Below are 27,797 nucleotides of genomic sequence, written 5' to 3'. Positions count from 1 at the left end.
GGGGGGTGGGGGTGACTGGGTGACAGGCACTGAGGGGGCACTTGGCGGGATGAGCACTGGGTGTTATGCTATATGTTGGCAAATTGAACTCCAATAAAAAAATAAATTAAAAAAAAATTAAAAAAATTAAAATTAAAAAAAATAAAAAGGGCACTTGTGATGAGCACTGGGTGTTGTATGTTTAAGTGATGAATCACTGAATTTTACTTCTGAAACCAATATTGCACAGCATGTCAACTAATTAAAATTTAAATAAAAAATAAAGATACCACAAAACCCCAGAAATAAATAATCAAATTAAAAAATGGGTAGAAGATATAAGCAGACATTTCTCTAATGAATACATACAGATGGCCAACAGACACATGAAAAGATGCTCATCACTCATCAGGGAAATGCAGATCAAAACCACAATGTATTGTCACCTCATACCTGTCAGAATGAAAACACACACACACACACACACACACACACACATACACACACACAAGAAAGAAGTGTTGGCGAGGATGTAAAGAAAAAGGAATCCTTGTGGACTGTTGGGAATGCATACTGGTCAGCCACTGTGGAAGACAGTGTGGAGTTTACTCAGAGAATTAAAAATAGAACTGCCCTACCATCCAGCAAACACACTAATGGATATTTACTCAATGAATATGAAAACACTAATTCAAAGGGATACATGCACCCCTATGCTTATTGCAACATTATCTGCAATAGCCAAATTATGGAAGCAGCGCATTGATAGATGGATGGATAAAGAAGATGTGATCTATATATACAATAGAATATTATTCAGCCATAAAAAAGAATGAAATCTTGCCATTTGCAGCAGCAGCCACCCACTGTGGATTACAGGTAAATCAAACTGCTTTCTATACTTCCCATGATACCAGTCAGAAATTAAAATAAGATGCAAGGTGTCCATTTTCACAAAATGTTTTAGTGTTATATTTTAGGAACTCAAACTATAATTTCAGTAGCATTTTCAGACCTTACTACAAGTGCCAAAGAAATTTCTGTATTTCAAAATCCATTTAACTATGCAATTGAGGAGCTTCCACCTAATTTTGTTTTGGAAGTGACTAATCTGCACAACAGCAATGACATGACATGGTTAATGGTTGATGGCAAAAGAATAATAGAATCTATAAAAGCCTTCCAAGTGAAAAAATATGTTTACGGTCATAACCCATGGCCTGCTACCAGTATTTATCAATACCGATCTGTGTGAAAAAAAAATTTTTTTAGAGCTGAAATGTGTAAAAATATCCTTGTAGATCAGTGTTACCCGATAAATATTTGCAGTTGATTTTGGTGATGGAAAATATTAACTGAAACAAAATTAAGCAAAATGCTTAATAGAATAGAATTTCTATTTTCCTTGTTAGTAGACCTGAATTACAAAATGTACTCAATTAATATATTTTTAATTTCTCAATTAAAAATGTGGAAGTTTCTCTGTTGTTTATAAATACCTATGTAATAGCTTTGATTTTGCCTCTTGGCCCACAAAGCCAAGATATTTTACTATCTGGCCTTTTACGTGGAAAGCTGGTCAATCTGTGCCCTAGAGTATTTAACGCCTTTGCCCTCCCAACTAGAGCTGCTGCTACTCTCCAGGAACCAGAAAAGACTCTAATTTTTCTCTATGGATGAGAGTTAAGTGAATATGGAATGAGGGTTTCTTTTCTCCATGCCATATATTGTAATATCAAAGTTGAAATTTGGAATGTAATTTCCCATAAAATCACTGGGGTTAGTTTGTATGAAATAGGTGAATTACTACCTATAGTTCCAGTCCATTAAACAGTAAATGTACTTTGGTGGACCTGAGTAAGTACCTAAACAGCATTTTAAGTAGATTTCTCAAGAAAATGAATACTGCATGCTTTAAAAATGACTAGTAACCACACTTTTAAACAGAGCTCTACTGCAATTCAAAAGCTACCTATATTTTTTATGAGTCCTTGAAATAAGACAGCATCACTGATAGTTTACACTATTTTCTAATTCCAGGGCAGTCATCTAACTTCCCTAGCTTTTAGCCTCAAAAAGCACCTTTTTCAAAATTATATTAGTAACTGGATTCTCAGATCAGCAAACAACCTTGTTAGATATAAATCAGTTAATGTTGATAAAATACACTGAGAATTATGAGCATGATATTATGTCATTTCTATCATTATCTCCAAGGAGAATAGAACTGCTGGGATTGAATAATGCCACTCTTCACTGGTAGCCAGATTGACTCTCAGGCAGGAAACCACCTCATTCCCTTAAGGTGGATAATTACACACTGAAAGCCACATGAGTCTCATTAATGAGGAGGCCAAGCTAATAAACAGATCCCACAACATTCTTATTAGCCTAATACAACTGCGCTTGGGGTAAAAATAATTCCACATTGAGTAAACCTGATAATCAGGAGTCTTAAGTTAAGCAAAGTGTCAGGTTGAGTGTAGGGAAGAAAAATGTAAAAACAAAGACAGAAAAAAAGCAAACATATAATAAAAATCCCTCATCTTTCCATCTACATATCTAATTATTTTATAGATTTTTCTTATTTCTTGCAGATAGAGGTCAGCATCCATCTTTAAAATTTATGTCCCGTATTATAACAGTTTGTTCATTTGACAGTTTTCTTACTAGGTTCTAGGCAAGTTGTTAAAAAATAAAACTACATCCACAATATCCAATACCGGAAACAGGTCACAAATATCTTATGGAAACAAATGGGTGGTATTTCAATTCTTACATTAAAAACTTTTACAATTAAGAATTATTTAAGGTAAATAAATATGATATTATTTGTGATCCACAACAACTCTCTTAGATAATAAAGAATTATCTTCTCCATTTTACACTTATGAAAATTGGTACTCAAGTTAAATGACTTGTGACTGGCTGTACAGTAAATGCAAGTCTTCTGATTCAAGGTCTAAAACTTTTTACAATATGTCAAATCTACCTTATTCGTTTTGATAATACTGATTTCCGATAGCCTGCTGCCTTTTCAACCTCAACGCTTGAATAACAACTTTATCAAATTTTCCTCAAATAGCAGTTTCCTTGCATGTACCTAGAGTATCTCTGGATTCCTCTTCATTCACCTTCTTCTCAAATCACAGGTAGCAAATGTTACTGCTTTCATTATGTCCTACATTCAGTACCTTCTTCTCTCTCCCTTTGAAGCATTGCTCCTCCACATTTTTACTTACAACTTTACTACCATTTTTTTCTACCACTCAACCTACCCAGTCTGTGGACTAACCGTATTTCCTTCTGACAGTCATCACCATGTTATAGTGAAAAAACATTGGCCCGGGAATAAAATACTTGATCTTCATAATTTAGAAGTTTATTCTTTTGACAGATCTCCAGGTCCTTGAGATTTAGAAAAGTAGATTGCTGAATGACTGTAGACTGCTGTAGAGCTGTCACATGAATTTTAGATAATGACATTACATAGGAAAGAGTACTAAAAAAAAGTCTAACATTCAGTTAAGCGTACACTATGTGTCAGCATTGTGTTAATCACTTTGTGAATGCTATCACCCATAGCCCTTAGCCCCTTTAAGGCAAATATTCTCACTCTCTGTTTATAGAGGTGGCCCCAAAGTACTGTGATTAGTAACATGAATTTCATATCGAGACTATAGGGATGTGAACTCTATTTCCATTACCTTCTAGCTTTTGTCCATGAAAATTCTGATTTTAATCCTTTTGGACATTTGCCAAATATCCTCTGAAAGAGGAGAGGGGCATGTGTATATATATGCGTTTTATATGTACATGTGCAAACCTATATGAATGTATATGTGTTTGTGTGTGTAGAAATGTATGTTTGTGTTTTCGTGTGTGTACTTGTGAGTGGGTGTATATGTTTTATGTGCATGCATTTGTGTTTATGCATGGTTGAGTGAGTGCTCAGGAACAAATGTCACCCTTCTCCCACAAAGCATATGTACAGATGGTGAGTTGTGTGCTGATAATTTGGAGATGCCAATGCATTAGCTATATCTTGGCTTCTGAATCTAGTTCAAAGTACGTCATATAAATTCACCATAAATTGAAATGGATGTGGAAAAAGTGGAGCTACCAGCTTTTCATGTTTCTGCCTCTACACTTTGTTTCCATGTATACCATGATATTTAGCTGTTTATAGAGGCTTTGTTACTTTATTATTTCATTTCTGTATTTTTTGCTTGATTTTCTTGAGTTCAGGTATATAATGATTTTATTCACAGAACATTTTTTCTATTTTTAATTTTCCTATATTTGTATCTTAATTATTGTCCTTTTTGGATAGTCATGGCTTAGTATGTTCTGGTATATTATTAAGTAAGAGTTGGTAAAGAGTATATTCTTATCTTATTCCTGTTTTTTAAAGAGAATAACCATGTTTCTCCATTAAGTATAATGTTAGCAGGCAGCCCGGGTGGCTCAGTAGTTTAGCGCCACCTTCGGCCCAGGTCATGGTCCTGGAGACCCGGGATCGAGTCCCACATCGGGCTCCCTGCATGGAGCCTGCTTCTCCCTCTGCCTGTGTCTCTGCCGCACCCCCCGCCCTCCTCCCTGTGTGTGTCTCTCATGAATAAATAAATGAAATTTTTAAAAAATGTTAGCTCTCAGTTTTAAATCTGTACTCTTTGTCATGCTAAGAAAGAAATGCTCCAAACATAATTTTTTGGTGTTTTAATCAAGAATAGATGTAGAATTTTGTCATTTTTTCTCATCATCTTTTGAGATAATTGATTTTTTTTACTATCTTTCCTACTAATGTAATGAATTATAATAATAATCTCTCCTGTGTTATACCAGAATTTCTTGTCTGTGCTAAATCCCATTCAGTCGTAATGAAAATATATATTGGATTATTTTTATCCTGAAGTGAGTTGAAATATTATTTATAATTTCAATTTCTCTATTTACTAATGAAGTTACCTGCTACTTTCTTTAGTTTCAATCTTCTTATGTGATTTAATGTTTTTATTCCTAATGTGACAAAGAGAAGTTTACATTCTTTTCTGTGTATTTGAATCATTTTCTGTATTAATAAACAATATTCTTAACAAAGGGATCTTTTTCTTTAGAAAATCGATAACTCAGATTATTCTCCAATAAATCTGAGTTAGGACTAGAGCAGAAAAATCTACCATATAACTCAAATGTGGTCCTAAGGATTACCTTCTTCAAAATCATTTGAGAAAGTTCCTAAAAATTTCCACCTCAGACTTATTCACAGGGTCACTTTATGACTTTTATGAGCCATACGTTTTTCCCCCGTGGGCCGCCTTCTCTTATATTTTTGTTAGTATAAAGACAAATATATTCATATTATGCATTTAAAATTTTACTTTGACCTAAAGGCTCATATTTTTCTTATGATTTTTAAAAATATTAAAATATTTTCATACCTCCCTAAAAGTGTGTAGGCCCTAGGCCCTGTGTTTACTGTGGCTAATAGTTATATTGGCCCTGCATATTGAGTAGGAACTCTTCAGGTATAGAGGCCAGAGATGTGCATTTGAACAGCTTCTGTGGTTCATGTGCCCAGTGTTCTTGTGGCTAAGAGAGCTAGGTTCACTGAGGACTAATTCAACCTTTGCCACTAACTGATAACTTATAGCATCATAGAGCTAGTCACTTAACCTCTTCAGGCTTTAAGGGTCTGTAATATCTCTAAATTCCTCTTACTACAAATTTTTATCAGGAGGTGCTTTACTGAGAACTAATAACCTTCTCATCTTCTATGTATTCTTTCATTTAACAGCTAGATAAATGGATATATCAAATATATCCAGTAGTATACGAAGTACTAGACGCATCAGTTACTAAATGAGGTAAATTTGGCCCCCAATCAAATGTGGTCCCCAACCTCGTTGGCCTTATAGTATAGTGCAAAAATAGACAGTAAGAAAATATAATTGTGAGGTTGTTAAAATAAGAAAGTATGGGATAATAAGGAGACTTAATCTAGTCTGGGAAGCCAATGTCTACTTGGGATGAATGGGAATCTGCACATCAGGAATGGTGTTGATGGTTACAAATGGAGAAAATATTATTCTCGAATATATTTAGATAAGGGGCATGATGCATTTAAAAAAAATGTTTAAAAAGAGCAAGATGGAGCAGCCCGGTGGCTCAGCGGTTTAGCGCCGCCTTCAGCACAGGGCGTGATCCTGGAGACCCGGAATCAAGTCCCACATCAGACTCCCTGCATGGAGCCTGCTTCTCCCTCTGCCTGTGTCTCTGCTTCTGTCTCTCTCTCTCTCTCTCATGAATAAATAAATAAATAAAATATTAAAAAAATAAAAAGAGCAAGATGGCAGGAACAGAAAGAGAAAGGGGAAAGATAGCAATTCATGTAGATGAAGTTAATTTTCCGTTGTTTATTTCATTCTACAGAACTAATTTTTTCTTTTCTTTCCTTTTCTTTTCTTTTCTTTTTTTTGCTATGTAAAGTATACAATTTACGATGTTTTTCAGAATGCCACCTCTATATGGGGGTTGCAATTATTCTCTTAATTTTTCTAAGATAATAGTTATGATCATAGTTAGGATCATTTGCTTTCCTGTTCAGATGATGTTATAGAAGCCACCTTTGGAAGTGACTTCTGGAAGTACTTCTACAGAGTACGGAATCTTCATCTTCATCTTCTTGACACAATAGGATTTGTAGTTAGGCAAACCTGAGATTTGTTTTTTTTAACTTCCCGGTTGTTAAGGTTAATTTTGTGGAGTAGGTTTTCTTTGTTTTGGGATTTTAAGTATTTGTTGTATTGTTGGGATGGTACAGCAAACTTTAAGAGGAGAAATCTGCATTGTCAAACATCTGCCATTTTTTTTGCAAGACCATTTCTTATTGCTTTTAGAATATATACAGTTTACATACTAAATATGTAATATTTTATGTTCACATCAGCAGTAGTAAGAAAATGGCTGATTACATTAATCTCTTATTCCTACATCCCCTTAGATATTCAATTTAATGATTGCCAATGAAATTGTTCATTGAAGTTTTTAATGTATAATTTTAAATTGCATTTTAACCAAATTTAAAAAATAAATACAATGAATTCAATTTATTTAGCGCTTTATTAAAAAAATTTTAAAGACAAGTTTCACCAACCCAAAAATCTCCTATAAGTTGAACAGAGAAGCTAAGTCAAATATCTATATTCAATTTGTGATTGAGTTTTTACCACTGATAGATGTTTTCTTACAGATATCATGTTGTTAAATTGTTGGCAAGATCTTCACCTTGTTTAATCTTTTTAAGATATCCTAAAAGTGGGATCCCTGGGTGGTGCAGCGGTTTGGCGCGGGCCTTTGGCCCAGGGCGCGATCCTGGAGACCCGGGATCGAATCCCACGTCGGGCTCCCGGTGCATGGAGCCTGCTTCTCCCTCTGCCTATATGTCTGCCTCTGTCTCTCTCTGTCTCTGTGACTATCATAAATAAGTAAAAATTTTAAAATTTTTTTTAAATTTTTATTTATTTATGATAGTCACAGAGACAGAGAGAGAGAGAGAGAGAGAGAGAGAGGCAGAGACACAGGCAGAGGGAGAAGCAGGCTCCATGCACCGGGAGCCCGACGTGGGACTCGATCCCGGGTCTCCAGGATCGCGCCCTGGGCCAAAGGCCCGCGCCAAACCGCTGCACCACCCAGGGATCTCCAAATAAGTAAAAATTAAAAAAAAAAGATATCTTAAAAATATGCTGCCGCTTTTATCCTCTATTATCTCATGAAACACAGCCTTTGCTTCTGAAGCCATCTCCAAAGATAAAGAATAGGTTGATTTATCATTTGCACAAATAAGGAAGATAATCCATGTACAGCGAGTTTATTTAGCTAGTAAAACCCTATTAAACTATACTAAAATTTTAACTGTAGTTCAAGGATCTCAACATCTAGTATAATGTTGATTTTTTAAAATAATCTGCCCTCTATTTAATAAAGTATAATCACTTCTCTCATTCTAACAAGATTTTGCTAAATCAGGTCAATCATATATTCTCAGTGTTATATGAACAATGTAAATTCCTTGTATGATCTCATTGTAAATGGTAAGTACAAAGTTTAAAACAAAAAACTCAAAAAATCAAGTATGTGATGAGTGGATCTCTAGAATGTGTTAGACCATGAGCTTTTTTTCCTTTTTTTTTTTTTTTTTTTTTTTAGGTTTTTATTTAAATTCTAGTTAGTTACCATATAGTGTAATATTGGTTTCAGGGGTAGAATTTAGTGACTTGTCACTTACATATAACACCCAGTTGAGCTTTTATTCTAAAAACTTAAACATACCTTAAGTTTGATGTTTGGCCTCAAAATATGTTGCTATGAAAACTCAAAATTAACTTACTTGGATTCTCAAAGCTTTAAGTTTTGTAAGATGCCATGACATCTACCTCCTGAGCCTTTTGAGATGATTCTTCTCAGAAGATTCAATTATATCTTTAGATTTTTTGTGTTGAAATAAATTTGAAGTCAAAATTAAGTTTAAATGACTAAACTCCATAGCCAATAACTGATGGAATCATAACTAATATCTGGTCTTTTTTGGGGGGGAGCCAAATTTGGGATTATTTTTCACAATCATAAACCAAGAAACAAAAACTATGAATCTCATTTTAAACTGAGGTATAATCGGGTTGGCTCTTCAATTAAATGTTTTATTGGGAGGAAATGAAATGGCTACCAGGAGTCATTTATGTATCTTTGAACTAAACTCTTTTAAACAGGTTTAATAAAGACCAGAAATTTATGCACATGGCTCCAAGTTTAGTACTATTTCAGCAAATATGTGTATCATGGAACAACAGTCATTCAGGATCTTAGGAAATAACAGACATATTATTTCTTTTTCTAAGCAAGGAGAAATCAATGTAAATTATTAAAATATAAAACATTACTTTGATATTTATATATTGTCTTTTATTGGTACTTCTTTATTTTATATAAAGATTTTGAAAGAGCACAAGCAGGGGAGCAGCAACAGGAGAGGGAGAAGCAAACTTCCCGCTGAGCAGGGAGCCTGATATGGGGCTCAATGTGGGGCTCAACCCCAGGACCCTGAGATTATGACCTGAGCCAAAGGCAGATGCCACCCAGGAGCTCCTTGGCACTTCTTTAAATGAGGAGTGTGATGGTAGTGATTATAAAGCAAGTACAATAATGCCCACTGAAAATTTTGTTCTGCCCTGTGGGATTTGAGGGTGTTTGAAAGAAATGAAAGCAAATCTATATTATAATGCTGTATAACCATAGGTAGGAACTCAGCAGAATAATCTTTAACCACTTGCTGCAGTATGTAAGACTACATATATAGGAGATGAGTATAGACTATGTGATTTGAATCTAAAATGCTTACCTACCTCTTATAAAAAAATTTTAAGACCTTTTTTTGTTAAAGTAGAAATTACATAAATTAATAATAATCAGAGCCATTATGACTTAAGCTATAGACTTGTAGTCTCCTTTTCTGTTTTTTCACAGGAAATATATATAAGTTGTCAAAATTACTCTTTTAAAAATGTGGGGTTTTTTCTATTTATTTATATCAGTTTTGCCATATTCTGATCCTATAGTCCATTTCCCATTGCTATTAATGTAAATGCTTTTGTGGCCAAATCTCTTTTTGTTAAAAAATAAATTCCTTTTGTACTCCCATAATACCCTGAGCAACATTTATTTAGCATTTAATTGTACCTTGTTATTTTATTTTTCCTTCCCTTCCCCTATGTTCATCTATTCTGTTTCTTAAAACAGAGACGGAAGTAAAGCATAAGAGACTCTTAACTATGGTTTGCAGGAGGGAAGTAGGTGGGGAATAGGCTAAATGGGAGATGGGCATCAAGGACACTTGTTATGCACACTGGGGATTATATGTAAGTGATGAATCACTAAATGCTACTCCTGAAAGCCATACTACACTATATGTTACCTAACTTGATTATAAATTTTTTAAAAAAAGGAACTTAGGAAAAAATAATTGTACCTTGGTATTACTCTTTCTCTTGGCCATTTTTTCTTACAAACTGTGAGCTTATTGAAGGAGAGTCAGAACCTAAAATACTATCTACTATTAACAATGATTGCAGTAAATATTTCTTGAATTAGTGAATTAATCAAATATTTTATTAATGTCCCTCTTGATTATAACAAACAGTTGACACAGCAAGTGACCAGAATGTATTGGACACATAGCTTATCTGATCCTCACAGTACTATGAGATAGGTACCATTTCCACAAATGTACAAATAAGAAAAGTTGAAGCACAAGGGGTTAAGAACCATTCTCAAGGCCAAACATCTAATAAGTGTCAGAGCCAAGAAATGAATCCATACAGTCTTACTTGTACTTAATCACTACCCTGAGCTATTATTTTAGGATACCTATCTCACATAGGCCTTTTCTTCACAGACAAGGCAAAATGGTTAAGCAGAGGTGATTCCGAATATTTCATTAAAACTCTTTCATCCTGGGGTAAGGAAATATTCAAGCATCCTTGACAGGTCACTTTATTTATGTACCATACTGGAGCCCTATTAATGTCTACAAAATAGCAGTGGCTACACTGTCCTTAAATGTTACAAAGAGTGATGGTTGGAGAGAGAAATGGGCCCTAAGAACATTTAAAAAGTTAGGAAATATAAAACTTGATCAAAACACCTAAGAATAATACCACTATGTTGTCAATTTATCATTTCACTATTGTGTATTTATCACAGTACCCAAAAGAATACAGTCAGTTTTGGAATGGCAGGCTGGCCCAGTGATTGAGCATCTGCCTTTGGCTTGGGCCTGATCCGGAATCCCAGATAGGAACTCCCCATGGGGGAGCCTGCTTCTCCCTCTGCCTCTCTCTGTGTGTCTCTCCTGAATAAATAAAATCTTAAAAAAAAGAAAAAAGAAAAAGAATACAATCAGTTTTTATAAGCTTTAAGTACTTCACTTCTAAAGGTTATTAGGAAAATAAAAGTTTTTTGTTATAATGTCAATGTAAAAGTAATCTAACTTCCTAGAAATTATCTCATTGGAAAAGTAAAGAATGGTTTGTTTTTGTCACAGCCAAGATACAATGAATTTTATTTTAATTTTTCTATCAATGACATAAACGACTCCAGGAATTATTATAAATAAAGTCTGTTGTAATTACAGTGCTCCAACTCACTGATAAATACAAGAATAAGTTGATAAAAATCACTTCTGCTTTGTGACTTATCTGTTTCAGATTGAAACTCTTTCATTATTTGTTCTGAATGTACACCAGATTATTTGGCATCTTCTCCTACATGAACTACACAAATTTGGAAAGTCTTTTTGCAGAACATGCCACAATTAATAAAGCATCTCTAGACACTTTCTTTGGAGACATGTATGTATTTGTCAGCATGAGACCTTGATATTCATGACTTGAGGATTTATTACTACATCAATTTCAACCAGAAATACGAGTATCTTTTCATTTCCTGAGAATTCTTGATTATTACTTTGTTTCGAGCCTATAATAAACTTTATGATTATTGTTCTCTAAGTGACATTTTCCTGTTATCTTTCTGATACTATAGCTGATGCTGGCTACTCCATATTCCTTAAGCATTTATTGATTTAAAGATAATCATTCACCAAAACTCTTTAAATGTTTAAATTAAACTTTACAATATTGTACTCACCTGAAAAACGAATAGTATCTCCATCCGTAAGGTGTCCTACTGGATAGAATACAGATGTAGCCTATCCCTTTGCAAGACTCAGTTGGTGGTAACCAATTAGTTAAGAATGTTTTGGAGGATTTTTCTTCCACTTGAAAAATTTAATAACACAGTGAGCTAACTGCGTGTTTATATATGGGATTTTTAAATGGAAAGGGTAATAGGTATGGATGTATTTTGACAGCATTTTTAATAATAAGCAGGAGAATAATAAAGGCATAACAGCAAATTTGCAGGAATATGTAGAAAGTTGTTCACTGAGTAAGAAAGAGGAGAGATAAAACAAGTTGTTTTTCTAACCTAAATGGTAAGTTCATGTGTAGCAAACTGAATATTTATATATCCTGTGTATTTGTATTAAATGTTCTTTTAGAAGATGAAAAAGTACTATTCCAGAAGCTTTGGAGGGATAAAACTTGGGTATGAAAACTCCTTTTCTAGACTCTAGGAATCACTGCTCCAGAGGCTGAGTTCTGAACACAAATAGCTAAAATACTAGTAGACTTCAGCAAGTAAAACTAATACCCTCTCTCACTTAAACTTTGAAATTTGACTATTGTGCATAGGTCACAAACAAGAAGAATGTAAGAAAACACCGAGCGTTCAGAGGAAGAGAATATCTGACCCTGCTCAAAGAATATTCAAGTAGGAGGCCCATGGGGTGACCCTTGAAGAGCCATGAATACTTCACAGAGAGAAGATGATGCAGGAACAAATAGAAAATGAAGAAAAAACACTTGCTGAGTGAAACAAGTGTTTGCTGAAAGGCAAAATTGTTGAATTTGACTAAATGTTTCAAGTGCATGAAAGAGTTAATTACTGAGATGTGAAAAGCATTCATGTTATAGGCAGATAATAGAAGGCCTTCAATGCTTTAATAAATTAAAGGCCTCAAGCAGATCTATGTAAAATATGTTCAGCAAATAGCTAGAGTCTCACCTGGCAGGTAGACCTAGAGATAGTGATTTGGAGATTATTCACATAGAAATGATATATAGACATAGAAATGGTGCATAAAGGAAGAAAGGATTGAAGAAAAGAGAAGGCCTCAGAATGTGGTAAGCACCTATTGTAAAGGACAAGAATAGATAAAGATACAAAAATAGGAGGGAACTAATTATCAGAGAAGTTGAAAGAGATGTATTGGAGAGTCAAGGAAAGACACAGCATGAAAACAGGTTGGCAAAAGATGAAATACTCCAGAGAAGGCATCAGTCACTTTCTAGAAAGTAGTTTCTGAAGAATGATAGGAAAAGAAAAACAGTTGTATGTGGAAAAGAAAGCTACAAATGGTTTGTAGTCTCCCTGGTATTTTGGCAGCTAAAAAGGGGCGGTGGGACAATGGAAGAAACTGGAGTATTTTTAGGCTGGAAGATTCCTTAGTCTCTTTGTAGATAAAAGAAGATGATCCAGTGGGGAGAGACTGATGGTGCAATGAAAGATAACTCACGGGAGGGATTAAAGGGAATATAACAAGAGTACAGGGACATGGTCAAATCAAACTCATGAAGGCGAGGGAAGACCTTTTCTTCTAAGAAAGAATATGAAACACAAATTATAGTTATATATTTTAATAAAGGGAGGATAGAATAGGGCAAAATATACTTCATTGCCTTCAATTTTAAAAATAGGAGATGAGATACTTTGTTCTCTATGTATGATAACCAATATAAGTTTGTTTTTTAAGGTTATGCAAAATTCTGAACTCACTGTAGTTAGCAGGGAATGAAAAGCTTTCTGAGAAATAAAAATATAATTGTTCTGATGTAGATCAAGATAAAGTTAACTAATATGCATTTATAGTGGATCTTATACATGTGGTTCATAATATTCTTAAATATAGCTGTCCAGCTTGGTCATGGAGTATACTACATGGAAGATGGAGATTATTTGAGGTAATGTTGGTAATCCTAATAAGTCTGTAGATACCAAGTCAAAGAGATGATATATTTGATAATTCTTAGAGTTTCTCTGAATGGTTGATTATGATAAAGATTCCTGTTAAGCAAAAGTAGAGCAACATATTATACAAATGGGAAGGTAAAATTCATAGTGAAGATGAGAGGTAAGTTCCACAAAAGTGAAAGAAATGAAGGAGTTGGGGTAGCAAGTTATAAATTAGAAAATATAAATTCATCTAGCACTCTGTGCATTGCATAGAAAAGCTAGTTGAAAGATAAGCAAATTCGGGATCCCTGGGTGGTTCAGTGGTTGAGTGCCTGCCTTCGGCCTGGGGTGTGATCCTGGAGACCCAGGATCGAGTCCCACGTCGGGCTCCCTGCATGGAGCCTGCTTCTCCCTCTGCCTGTGTCTCTGCCTTTCTCTCTCTCTCTCTCTCTCTCACTCTATGTGTGTGTGTCTCTCATGAATAAATAAATAAAATCTTGAAAGAAAGAAAGAAAGAAAGAAAGAAAGAAAGAAAGAAAGAAGAAAGAAAGATAAAGAAAGAAGAAAGAAAGAAAGAAAGAAAGAAGAAAGAAAGAAAGAAAGAAAGAAAGAAAGAAAGAAAGAAAGAAAGAAAGAAAGAAAGAAAGAAAAAGAAAGATAAGCAAATGGCCAAGTGGGGGGGCCGCAAAATACAAAATCACTTTATGACTTATGTTATCCCTGGTGGTAGAACTATCTGGGATGTAGTCATTTAGAGGATATATAACATGGAAAGTGACTCACCTCCTGCCAGATACAAAGTGTCTTTAGAAAATAGTTAAGTTATGGTTAAAGTATTGATACATTTTTGGGGTGAGTGATAATGAAGAAGTTCGGCTGCCAAGTACATATACTTAGGTGTCAAAACAAACAGGGCAGGCAGGCCTGGTGGCTCAGTGGTTTAGCACCACCTTGGGCCCAGGACCTGATCCTGGGGACCTGGGATCAAGCCCTATGTTGGGCTCCCTGCATGGAGCCTGCTTCTCCCTCTGCCTGTATCTGTGCCTCTTTCTCTCTGTGTGTCTCTCATGAATAAATAAAATCTTAAAAAAAAAAAAAAAAAAAAACAGGGATTAGGCTATCATGAGATTATTCAATTTAAAATTTATTTCCAAAATGAAACGCCTTAGAAGGGGTATAAAATTGCCTTCGATAATTTCTTTCTGTATCCAAAAAGAGCCCACTAACTGAATCCCACCTTAAATGTTTACACCTGGGGGAGGGGCAGAAAGCAAAACTTTCCTGCAAATAAGATAGAAAAAGTTGTTGCTCAGTACATTTGAAATAATAGATACAGCCTTGCGATTGCAAAATATTGCACTGCATGGAAACATTTTGTTTTGGAGTGTTTTGGTTTCAATTATATGGGAAAACAGTATGCATTTTGGAAAGTATGTCAAAGCAATGAAAGCTTCTTAATAACAGAAACTGGAAATTGCCTGACAAAGTGAAACATTTTAATGATGTCAACTTTTCTGAAGCAGAAACCAGTCATTGTTAAAATAGAGACAATTTATCTTTTAATTCAGTAATAATTCTAGTCCATGTTAAACTAATTCTTTCATAATTCTAACAATAAAAGATAGTTTGCTGAATATTACTTAAAAAGAATATTTCTTTATCTTTTTTTCTATTGCATTTTTACATCAAGGAACATTTAACACAGTTATCTTTGGTGAATTATACAAAATTAGTATTTTACCATTCCAGAAGTCACACACATTTTGGTCTCCATTCAAGATACTTGAGAGCAGCATGAAATTAAATTCTTAGTAATAGAAGACTACTTCAAAATGGTGGGGAATCCAGAAAAAAAAGATAGGCTTGAACAAATTGCATGAAATAACAACTTAGAACAAATTACATAAAATAATTTAATAAACAACCAGCATGATATTTTGGTGATGTAATCTTTGAAAAAGTAATTTTGGTAGAGAGAAGATGCACACAGCAAATCATAGGTCTAATAAACTTATTCAGAGCTTAGATGCCAAATTCCATTTGTGGAAATTGGATTCCACCTCTAACATTGAAATAGTGAATATAAGGATATGTAAACAAGAGATTAAACAGAAGAACTTAAAAGTTTTTAAGGATTAGCTCTCAGAATTGAGGATGTATATTCATTTAATCATGTAACAAGTATCTATAATATCTTCTTTTTTTTCATAGTATCTTCTATACATCAGACACCATCATGGCCTGGAGGCTACAAAATTTAGTAATCAGTGAATTCTACCTTCAGTTTGCTCCTATTTTGGTAAAAGAGAAAGACAAAGAAAAAATAAGTATGAATTTCTGTTTAGATTCCTATTTACTTTTGTTACACTAATATGCATATACAAAACATACTACATCGTGGAGATAAAATACCAGCTATGTACAAAACAAGGCAATGTAGAAATTGCATCCATAGATGTAAATGGCTGAGTTTGGCCTCAACTTCCACTTCCAATGGTAACCAGTTGTAAGTTACTTTGGGTTTCTCATCTTTGAAATAGTATAATAGTATCTACCTCACAGTTGTTTTAATGAGGTTTAGGTGGGATAATGCATTCAACACACACACATACATTTGGTATTAATAATTACTTGATAAACGTTAAATAATAATCATTATTTAAAGTAGAGATAACATTTTTAATGTTACAGATGATGGAATATGCTAAGCAGATTATGAAGGTGTCACTATGCAAGAAATCAATGTAGAAAATAATATGGCAAATGTGGTAACATTCTTGATAGCCCCTTTCTATCAGGCTTTAAAAACTGGAGTTCCTCCCCTCTTCTTCCTCAATACTTTCTTTCTAAGACATTTAAATTATTCCTTGGTCATAAGTGCTAGCTACATCTGTAATATTTTCAAACATATCTGTAATGCAAACTCTCAAACTCCAGGGTCAAATATATAACTTCTCACTACCCAGGTCATTAACTGGCATCAATATTTACACAGTAGCTCAAGCCAGAGACCTGGTAATCATCTTTAATTGTTTCCTTTCCCTATTCTCCATAGCCCATACATCAGTAAGTCCTCTTGATACCTGATTTTTATCTCCAAAATATATCCCCACGGTGACTCTTGTCTCTTCTGGCCAACTTCAATAGTATCCTTGTTTCCACTCATTTCCTTCCAGTCTTTCCACAAAGAAGACAGTCCTTATCTTTTATAAACACAAACTGATTTGTGTAATGCCCCTGCTTGAAACATCCGGTGGTCTCATTGTGGCTAATAAAAATTCACTGCCAATTACCAGACTAAGGTCCAGAAAGATTTGTCTCCTGCCTCATTTCCAAACTCATTTCTCTTCCTTACAAAGCTTCAGGCACATTGACCATCAGAGTTTTGTGAAATGGGCAAGAGCTTACCCTCCCAGAGATCCTCTGCCTGGAGTTCTTTGTACACAATCTTCACCAGAGTATCTCCTTCTAAGTATACAAGTGTTCACTTAAAATATACTTGCTTGGAGTAACTTCCTTAGCCATCTTGTTTTAAGTATATTTCATATCTCCGGGTTATTCTGTCTCATAATACTTTATTCTTTTATTCATAGTAAGCTCTCAATCTTAAGACAATATTTGATTTTTAAAACCACTAAGGGGATCCCTGGGTGGCTCAGCAGTTTGGCGCCTGCCTTCAGCCCAGGGTGTGACCCTGGAGTCCCGGGATCGAGTCCCACATTGGGCTCCCTGCATGGAGCCTGCTTCTCCCTCTGCCTGTGTCTCTGCCTCTCTCTCTCTCATGCATAAATAAATCAAATCTTTAAAAAAAACCACTAAGATTCTTTGCCACCCAATTAATAACATACTAATTCATTCGTTCAACGAATATCGGTTGAACTGCTATCACGTGCTTAGCATAGTTATATGACTTAATCTATGTTTCAGAGGGTGTATGAGAGCAGATGTATACAGATGAATTGCAAAAGGGCAAGAGTAGAAGCCAGACAGCTTGCTGCTATTACATAATGCCAAGGAAGCAGTGTTGGTCACTTTGACTAGACTGACTGCAATTAAAGATTCAGAGACATGATGGGTTTAAACTATTTGCTAGGATAGAACAAAAAGGAATTGCTTGTGGAAAGAATGTGGAAGTAAGAGAAAGAAAAGAATGAAGAAGAATTAGTCTAAAGTTTTTTTTTTTCTTTAGCAATAGAATTGATGGTAGTGTCAAAACAGAGAATGAAATTGGTCTGAAAGAAAGATATCAAGACTCCCATTTGGTACATGTGAAGTTTGGTATGTTTTTTGACGTACAAGTGGAAATATCAAATTGTGGTTAAAAATCTGTATTGGAAACCTGTGTGCAAAACTTAGAGCAAATATAAATTTGGTTGTTATCAGCATGGAAATAGTACTAAAGCCATGACATTAGAGAAAGTATTCTAAGGAGAAAGTGTAAAAGTGTAATAACATCCCCAGCACTTACACAGCACTTAACAAGTGTCCAGTGCTATTCTAAGCCTTTTGTTTGTATGACCTCCTTTAGTACAATAACTCTATGAAGCAGGTACTATTAATATCCCCATTTTACAGGTAATAAGACTGAAGCACAAGAAGAGTAAGAGACTTGCCCAAAGTTGCACAGCTAATAAGGGTTAAGTCTGGAACTGGAACACCAGGTATCTGTTTCCAAAGTTTATGGGTAGATAAGAGGAGTCCCAAGATGAAGTTATCAGAAGATTGAAAAGTACACTCACCAAAAATTTAAAAAGCAGTATAGGAGTAAGAAAGAAGAATTAGAAGAAATGGACAAAAAGGAAATCAGGACATAGTGGTGTCACAGTAAGGATGAATTTTCTTCAAAGGAGGGAGGAGTCCTCTATATTTGAAATCTGCTGTGGGATGAAGTAAGATACAGACTGAGAAACATCCCCTGAATTTAGCAAAAAAAGAAAATGTTGAACATGGAGACTGCCTAGACTAGGTTATAGCATAGACAGTTACATAGCAGTGACGTTAAGGCATGTGAAAATGTAGAAAGAAGGAAGGAATAAATAAATGTAAGAATGTAGTTTGGTAATATGGGAGTATCGAGAAGGAGAGGGCATGAAAAATGAAGTTAGAGAGGTGTTAAGTACCTCATCACAAAGGTCCTTATTTTCCTGGGTCTCTCCATGAAAATAATTGCAGTAATTATTATTTTGAAAGCAAATATCTCTATTATTTCAGAATGGCATATGTTTGCAAGGAAATCAGACCATCATTTATAAAGTATTTGGGAATATGTAATAAGTGCTATTATTTGGAAATTTTAATCTCATTTTTCCATAACAAATTTTTGTTAATAGAAGATTGGTAAATCTTCATGTGTAGATTTTTTAAATTGAAGTTAAATTGGCAGGTAGTGAAATGCATGGATATCTGCAGCTTTTGATTTGTTATTTATCCTACTGTGTCAGAAATGGGGAGTAATTCAGACTGTAGCCAATCTAATGTCTATTCAAAATTATTTCTCAACTATGAGTCTTTAAGAATTTGCCACAAAAAGGAAAGAAAAAATGTCATCAAATTTGGGAACAGAGTAATTAATTAACACTTTGAAATCTGTAAGTGCTACACAAATATGAGATACTAATATGAGGTAACATGTGCCAGAATCACTTTCATAATAAGTCTTCCTCCTATGAAATTATGCAAAAACTGTTAATAAATTGGATATGTGTATGAAAATTTTTTATGAAAGTATCTAAAAGTAGTAAACATCTCTGCAGAAAAATAATAGCTAAAAAATCCCAAAGAAGAAAGAAAACTATTATTCACTGATACATTCTAAAAAAAAATTTTGGCTTCGTACTATGAACCCTTTTTAAAGGTATTCTTGCTAGACCATTACTCTGCTATTGCTCATCTCTTTGAACCTAAATGATGGACTTTGCGAATGACATGTTTTCAGTGACTTCACCCCTGTGCAATGATTAATCGTCATGAATACAACTTAAGATCAAGCCATGGGAAACCTGTCTTCTCCCAACTAATTTGATTAATGAGTTTTATGGCTGGGATGCATTGTGAAGAAGTTAAAAGTACCTGAGGCAAAGTACAGCTATAGTATGTCTTACATGAATTTTTAGGGAAACAATCCTGAACAGAAAAATTCCATACTCACTGAAGTGACAAGATTATCTATCCAAGGTAGTTTTACACATGATCACTAAAGATTATAATATCTCTATATTCTTAAAATAATAATAAATATTATTTATTTTCTTTCTAAAAGCTATGACATACCTAGTAACCAATGAAAGACTGGTGCTTCTTTAAATTGGTATCTTTTAAATCTTTCAAAAATAATAAGGGTCATTCAAGTATTGACACTGTCAGTCATAAAACAATGCAGTTCCTTACTTACATAGCAGTAGAATTGTATTTATGACATTTAATTTTAGAATAGCTCATGATAGCTTTTTGGACCCTAATGATTAAGTAAAAAATATAATAAAATCCTAAAACAGTCAACTGAAAGTAAAGAAGAGCTTCGGTGATTAATTTTAATGTCAATACAGAACTACAAATAATGGACAAATAAGGTAAATTACTTTTGTCATATTGTGTACAAAACCTTTATTAGCATTAAAACTACAATACTTTTTTAAAAAAATATAGCAATTAGGGGATCCCTGGGTGGCTCAGCGGTTTGGCGCCTGCCTTTGGCCCAGGGCGTGATCCTGGAGTCCCAGGATCGAGTCCCGCGTCGGGCTCCCTGCATGGAGCCTGCTTCTCCCTCTGCCTGTGTCTCTGCCTCTCTCTCTCTCTCTCTCTCTCTGTATGTCTGTCATAAATAAATGAATAAATCTTAAAAATATATATATACAGCAATTAACCTTCATTTCTAGAGATCAGATGCTTTTCTGACCTAAATTTACATATTTTTCCTAAGACAGTCTTTATAATTTGAACATTGAAGCTCTTTTGACATTTACTCATGGAATAAATTTTCTTCAAAATTTTTTCCAAATTTCCAGTCTGACATTTGTGGGTATCAGAATTTAACATTTTAGTCTCATTATTCACAAACATGCATCTTTTATGATTTCACTTGTATAGAAACAAAATGGAGAACACAAAATCTTACTAGTCCCTGGTAAGGTTCTCTCTTAGACATTGGATTGTAATATAATTATATACAGAAATATTGACCATCATGAGTTTCCTAGGACTGCCATAACTAATTACCACAATCTTAAATGGCTCAAAGCAGCAGATATTTATTATCTCCCAATTCTAGGCACTAGAAGTCCAAATCAAATTGTTGACAAGATTGTAGGGCATGGTGAGAGTGGTCTAGTTTCATTCTTCTGCATGTGGATGTCCAATTTTCCCAGCACCATTTATTGAAGAGACTGTCTTTCTTCCAGTGGATAGTCTTTCCTCCTTTATCGAATATTAGTTGACCATAAAGTTGAGGGTCCACTTCTGGGTTCTCTATTCTGTTCCATTGATCTATGTGTCTGTTTTTGTGCCAGTACCACACTGTCTTGATGACCACAGCTTTGTAGTACAACCTGAAATCTGGCATTGTGATGCCCCCAGATATGGTTTTCTTTTTTTAAAATTCCTCTGGCTATTCGGAGTCTTTTTTGATTCCACACAAATCTTTTTTTTTAATTTATTTTTTATTGGTGTTCAATTTACTAACATACAGAATAACCCCCCGTGCCCGTCACCCATTCACTCCCACCCCCCCGCCCTTCTCCCCTTCCACCACCCCTAGTTCGTTTCCCAGAGTTAGCAGTCTTTATGTTCTGTCACCCTTTCTGATATTTCCCACACATTTCTTCTCCCTTCCCTTCTATTCCCTTTCACTATTATTTATATTCCCCAAATGAATGAGAACATATAATGTTTGTCCTTCACCGACTGACTTACTTCACTCAGCATAATACCCTCCAGTTCCATCCACGTTGAAGCAAATGGTGGGTATTTGTCATTTCTAATAGCTGAGTAATATTCCATTGTATACATAAACCACATCTTCTTTATCCATTCATCTTTAACATCATTTGTTCTAACTCTCTGAAGATAGTCCATGGTATTTTGATAGGGATTGCATTAAACGTGTAAATTGCTCTGGGTAACATTGACGTTTTCACAATATTAATTCTGCCAATCCATGAGCATGGAATATTTTTTCATCTCTTTGTGTCTTCCTCAATTTCTTTCAGAAGTGTTCTATAGTTTTTAGGGTATAGATCCTTTACCTCTTTGGTTAGGTTTATTTCTAGGTATCTTATGCTTTTGGGTGCAATTGTAAATGGGATTGACTCCTTAATTTCTCTTTCTTCAGTCTCATTGTTAGTGTATAGAAATGCCACTGACTTCTGGGCATTGATTTTGTATTCTGCCACGCTGCCAAATTGCTGCATGAGTTCTAGCAATCTTGGGGTGGAGGCTTATGTTCTCATTTATTTGGGGAATATAAATAATAGTGAAAGGGAGTAGAAGGGAAGGGAGAAGAAATGGGTAGGAAATATCAGAAAGAGAGACAGAATATAAAGACTCCTAACTCTGGGAAATGAACTAGGGGTGGTGGAAGGGGAGGAGGGCGGGGGGTGGGGGTGAATGGGTGACGGGCACTGAGGGGGGCACTTGACGGGATAAGCACTGAGTGTTATTCTGTATGTTGGCAAATTGAACACCAATAAAAAAATAAATTTATTATTTTAAATAAATAAATAAATAATAAATAATAAATAAAATTTCAGAAAGAAAAAAAAAAAAAGATTGTAGGGCCGCCCGGGTGGCTCAGAGGTTTAGCACGGCCTTCAGCCCAGGGAGAGCGTGATCCTGGAGACCAGGGATTGAGTCCCATGTAGGGCTCCCTGCGTGGAGCCTGCTTCTCCCTCTGCCTGTGTCTCTGCCTCTCTCTCTTTGTCTCTCTCTCATGAATAAATAAAATCTTAAACAAAAAAAGACTGTGTTCTCTCCAAAGGCTCTAGAGGAGGATCCTTCCTTGCATCTTCCTAACTTCTAGTGGTTAAAATCCTTGGCATTCCATGGTTTGTGGATATATCATTCTTACCTCTGCCTCTGTAGACTCATGGCATACTCCATGTGTCTGTGTCCAGATTTGCCTCTTCTTATAAGGATTCCACTCATCTATTATGACCTCATTCTAACTTGTTTACATCTGCAACTACCCTATTTCTAAATAAGGCCACTTCTATAAGTACTGGGATTTAGGATTTAACATATCTCTTAGGGGAACACAAGTTAATCCTCAACAATCACCTATAATAACTGGTCCTAAAAATCTACTTTCTATTACTGCAAATCACTACTTTATTACTTATTAATAGTTAATTGTCATACCTATAAAACATTTACTTTATTAAATAATAACTGAGCCAATGTGTTTATGAAAGAAAACGGCACCATGACAAAATTTTTAGACATGTTTATAACCTCAGTCAACACAGATTTTGGCCACTTTTTAAATCTTTTACTAATATATCATTAAAAGGTAAATATAATAGGTGTAAGAACAAAATTATCTTTATTTTATATTTTTTCTATTTAATAATTGAGGACATTTCCTTCATTTGTACAATATAAAATTCATACACGAGTCAACACTTTAAAGCTTTGGCACAATAGAGTATGAATTTCAATATAACATCTGTTTAAAAGCAGGTTGTTATCTATATACTTACATAAAATTCATTTGCAAAACTTTACATAACTTACAATTATATATGCAATATACTTTTTTAAAAAACAAGAAAATTAAGACACAGGGAAATAAATGTAAAAAAAAGTATACGAACTTTAATATATATATTAAGTGTGTTAATAATTATTTTGGACCTATCTTCTGATGGGCTATAAGTTTTGCTCTTAACTTTCTGGCAGCCAGTATGAAGAAGGAAAACTAAACTATGGGCGTTTTTTAAAAAGCAGTTATTCAGAAAATGTGCATTTCTGATAACAAGATTTGAAAAATAGTTTTAGTGATCACGAACTTGACAGTATGACAGAATGAACAACAGCCATAATTTTTCCATAGATGTTACAATTATAACATTAAAGTAATACCTTTTATAGGACCCTTTTAAAAAACTAATTGCCATCAATTCAGGCCACAGTAGCCAAAAGAATACAACTTACTTAGACATTTCCAAAGATAAAATTTAAAGTATCTATAAGTAATGGAAGGGACTAAATATTTAATACTAAGTTTCCAAACATATTTTATCAAAACCAAGCTTTAGACAGATTTGAAGTGCAGAGAACTCAATTATACCTTACAAATTAAAGGCAGTCTGTATGGTTTAACAGGACACCAATTGTTGTCAAAGTTGAAAAGACATATAGTCCAATAATGAAGATATGCAACTGAATGATAGTTTTTTCCTGTTCATTTGTAGGGTGGACTAACACAGAAAAATATGCAAATAATGTGAATAGGAAAATCACAAAAGAATAAATATACATGTCAAATAAACATATAAAAGATTATCAAATTAACGTAAAAGAGAAATATAAGTAAAAAAGAGAGGGTATTTTTTTTTAAAGATTTACTTACTTGAGAGAGAGTCCTCAAGCCGACTCGATGCTGAGTGCAAAGCCCAATGTAGGGCTTGATCTCAGGACCCTGAGATCATGACCCCAGCGGAAATCAAAAATTAAATGCTTGGGACGCCTGAGTGGCCCCCCGGTTGAGTGTCTGCTTTTGGCTCAGGGAGTGATCCCGGGATCTGGGATCGAGTCCCGCATGGGGCTCCTGCGAAGAGCCTGCTTCTCCCTCTGCCTATGTCTTTGTCTCTGTCTCTCTGTCTCTCTCTCCTCTCTGTCTCTCATAACAAGTAAATAAATCTTAAAAAAAAAAAAGAAAAAGTTAGATGTTTAACCAACTGAGCCAACCAGGCACTCCAAAAGAGAGTGATCTTAACTCATCATCAGGTTAGCAAGAATTAAAAAGTTGATCTCCAGTATGTCTAATACATAGAGAAATACGTACTATGCTATATCAAATATGAGGGCATAAATTGAAAGGTCAATTTGACAGAATCTATACAAACTAATAAACTCTATTTTTATGCACCATAAGAAAAGCCATACATGTACACTAGAGGGGACATATGAGGATGTTCATTGCAGTATTGTACCACAAAACTGTAAATAACCTAAATGTCTATCAGTAGAAGTATGGCAAATATTATCTACCCACACTGTGCAGCAGTCAAAATTAATGAAGAAGAACTATGTGCACTAATAAAAGATTCTCAATATTTTATTTATTGTTTATTCATTTATTATTTATTTACTTAGTAGGCTCCACGCCCAATGTGGAGCTCAGTGCTGGGCTTGAATTCATGCTCCTGAGATCAAGACCTGAGCTGAGATCAAGAGTTGGATCTGACTGAGCTACTCAGGCTCCCCTCAAAGATCTATTTTTCAGTAAAAAAAAAAAAAAAATAGCAATTTGGTAGCACTATTTTTTTCCTGGAAATAGAGAGCAGGATCAGCTTGTAAGTCAGAGCCCTGCAAGTTTGTGATAATTAAGATCTTATGCACAACATATGGAAGAATGCCTATCTTTTCATCATTTATAGTAGAGTGTCATTTATCCAACTCATACAAAAGTGGTATTAAGTCAAATGACATAAAGACAAGGGATAGAAGAATACAAAACTGGTTTATTCCACTGGAACATCTGCCATTAAGCTTCTTGTCAACACTTACTTCACAAGGTAGCAAAAGTTTTTATATAAGCATTAATAACTAAGGATTTAAATCGCCATTATTATAGGTTATACCAAAGCTCATGAAATCAAAGATAAGAAAGGCGTGAACAAATTTATGTTGTTCCAGTAGATTTATCCACAAAATGACAGAGTATAAAAATATCCATAATAGTATCACTGTGTCCAAAGTCTGCCGTGGCTGGTTATAGGATATAAATACCCAAGAAACCCAGGTTGTAAGTGACAGGGTTTTGAGATTAAAAATCTTCTCTAAGGATAATGTGATCTTTCCCTCTCTCAGATGAATTTGTTAAGGAGGAAGGTGGTCAGTAGAAAAGTACAATTATTCCTCAGTGAACCCATACCAATAATAGAAAAAGTAGGTGACCTTAACTCTAGGACCATGATCAAGGACATCACCAAACACTTTTGATATTTACTGAGGAGCTTTGTGCTTATGGTAATGAATTTATACGACCTCCTTCTGACATAAAGTTAGTTAGGAAAATACTCTTGTGCCACTTGTACACATGAAGGATTTGAAGGAGTACTATTATAATGATACATGGGATACTGCAAACACCAAGCGGCACAGCTCTAACTGAAACTATATGTATAAACCACAGACTTCCTCACCAAGAGTTAAAGGTATAACAAAGTAAAATAAGAAAGTATATGAATAAAATAAAAGACAACATTTCTTAAGCATGAAATACTATAGCTATTCAATAAGCTGTATGTTTTACCAAATCCATAAAATTGTTAAGTCTTCAAAATCGGCCTATAAGATTTTCCATCAAAGGACCAATATTTGTTTCCATTCTTATGTCAAGAGTCTTTACGTTAAGGCGTCCCATCAAAGGCCTCAAGAGGAAATAACTCAGATGTAAACACCTGTGGCCTAAAAGCATTCCTCTGGCATATCTTTGTGACAAAATCTGGCAGGTAAGTACTGAATTCACCTTATGAGAAGGTAAAGAATTTCACTAAGTTTCAGACACCTGTTAATTAATTCATGCTGTATAATGTCTTCTACTAACCGTTGGGGCCAAAGATATCCAGGTGCTCTAATATCTGATCTCTGAGATAAAACACCTAACAAGGGGCACATTTCAAAGTACAAATTGGAAATTTGCCTTACTGTCATCCAAAATATGACCCAAACCAGTAGGTTTTATTAATTTCTTTATTTTTTTAAGATTTTATTTATTTGTTCATGAGAGACACAGAGAGAGAGGCAGAGGCAGAGGGAGAGAGAGAAGCAGGCTCCACACAGGGAGCCCGACTTGAGACTTGATCCGGGACTCCAGGATCACACCCTGGGCCGAAGGCAGGCGCTAAACCGCTGAGCCACCCAGGCATCCCAGTTTTATTAATTTCTATATTTCCTTTGAACATGTTGAAAGAAATATGTATCAAAGATGAAAAATTTTGATTCAGTTAAATAAAATTAAAAGCGTGTTAAAGCTTGAGGGTGTGGTTTCCTCTCTGACCATATGCAATTCCCATTAATAAGTCAAATGAATAGAAGTGATTTTCACAGAAACTGTCCAAATCAAGGAAGAAACTGAGGACATTTTAAAGAACTGAGATAATTCTGTATTGATACAGCAAACAAAATAATAATGTGATTACTGATAGAGGTTTGAGAATAATAATTTCATATGCAAAAGCTATAATTTATCAAGGGCTACAGGTGCCTGACACTGTGCAAAAGCACTTTATATAGATTTGCTCCTCATAACAACCTTAAGAAGTGGATGTTACTTTTTTCATGTCACATAAAGCAGGAAACTGGAGCTCAGCAAAGTGTAAAGTCGGCATAAGTTCATAAGGCTGATAATGTTGATTCCAGGACTCAAACCCAACCAGCCTGCCTCCAAAGTTTGCATTCTTTAACAAATACAGAGTTGCTAAGGGAGGTTTTAAATCACGTGTTTCTGAAAGACAATTCAGACTTGGTCTTCTTTGTACAGGCTTTCAGAAGTTCATGATGCGAATGTAGATCGGTTATATACTTTCTGCCCGTCTCTTCTAGGTACTCAGGATACAACAGGAACTGTACGTAAAAAGTGTTTAAACACCCAATTCAGGCCACAGAACAACTTTAACTTGACAAACACTAGTCCTGTGTGAACACTTGTAGTACAGGAAAAGATATCATTCACTTTTACTTTTAAAAAGCTGAAAAAATGTTAGCCATCCTAAGTAGGTATGCAGAACAATATGAGAGCTTTGTAACTCTGCAGAGGCACCATGATTAATATTTAGAGCTTAAAGGAAAACATATCCATTTAAAGTGATCTAGCATTCCAATCAAGTAGCACAATGAAGTTAAAAGAGGGAAAGCATAATAAATATTGCCATTCCTGAAGTTTAGTCGAACTTTCCTATTTTTTTCAGTTTCACTTTTTAATCCTGAAGGCATTACTTCAGTGTGTATACATTTATGCTAATCATATA

General features: G+C 34.7%; 1 long non-coding RNA gene across 1 annotated transcript in view; it reads right to left on the bottom strand.

The window, feature by feature from the left end:
- Positions 1-22,738, bottom strand: part of LOC144320390 (uncharacterized) — a 29,478-nt gene extending 6,740 nt beyond the window's left edge. Inside the window, exon 1 of the long non-coding RNA XR_013385924.1 lies at positions 22,670-22,738. This is a non-coding gene — a long non-coding RNA (uncharacterized LOC144320390). The remainder of the gene's footprint in view (positions 1-22,669) is intronic.
- Between the last annotated feature and the right edge of the window lie 5,059 nt (positions 22,739-27,797).

This window comes from Canis aureus, chromosome 9, assembly GCF_053574225.1.
Source record: "Canis aureus isolate CA01 chromosome 9, VMU_Caureus_v.1.0, whole genome shotgun sequence".
Taxonomy (NCBI): Eukaryota; Metazoa; Chordata; class Mammalia; order Carnivora; family Canidae; genus Canis; species Canis aureus.
The sequence above is the reverse complement of the archived record's forward strand: the minus strand, read 5'-3'. Positions and strand labels throughout refer to the sequence as shown.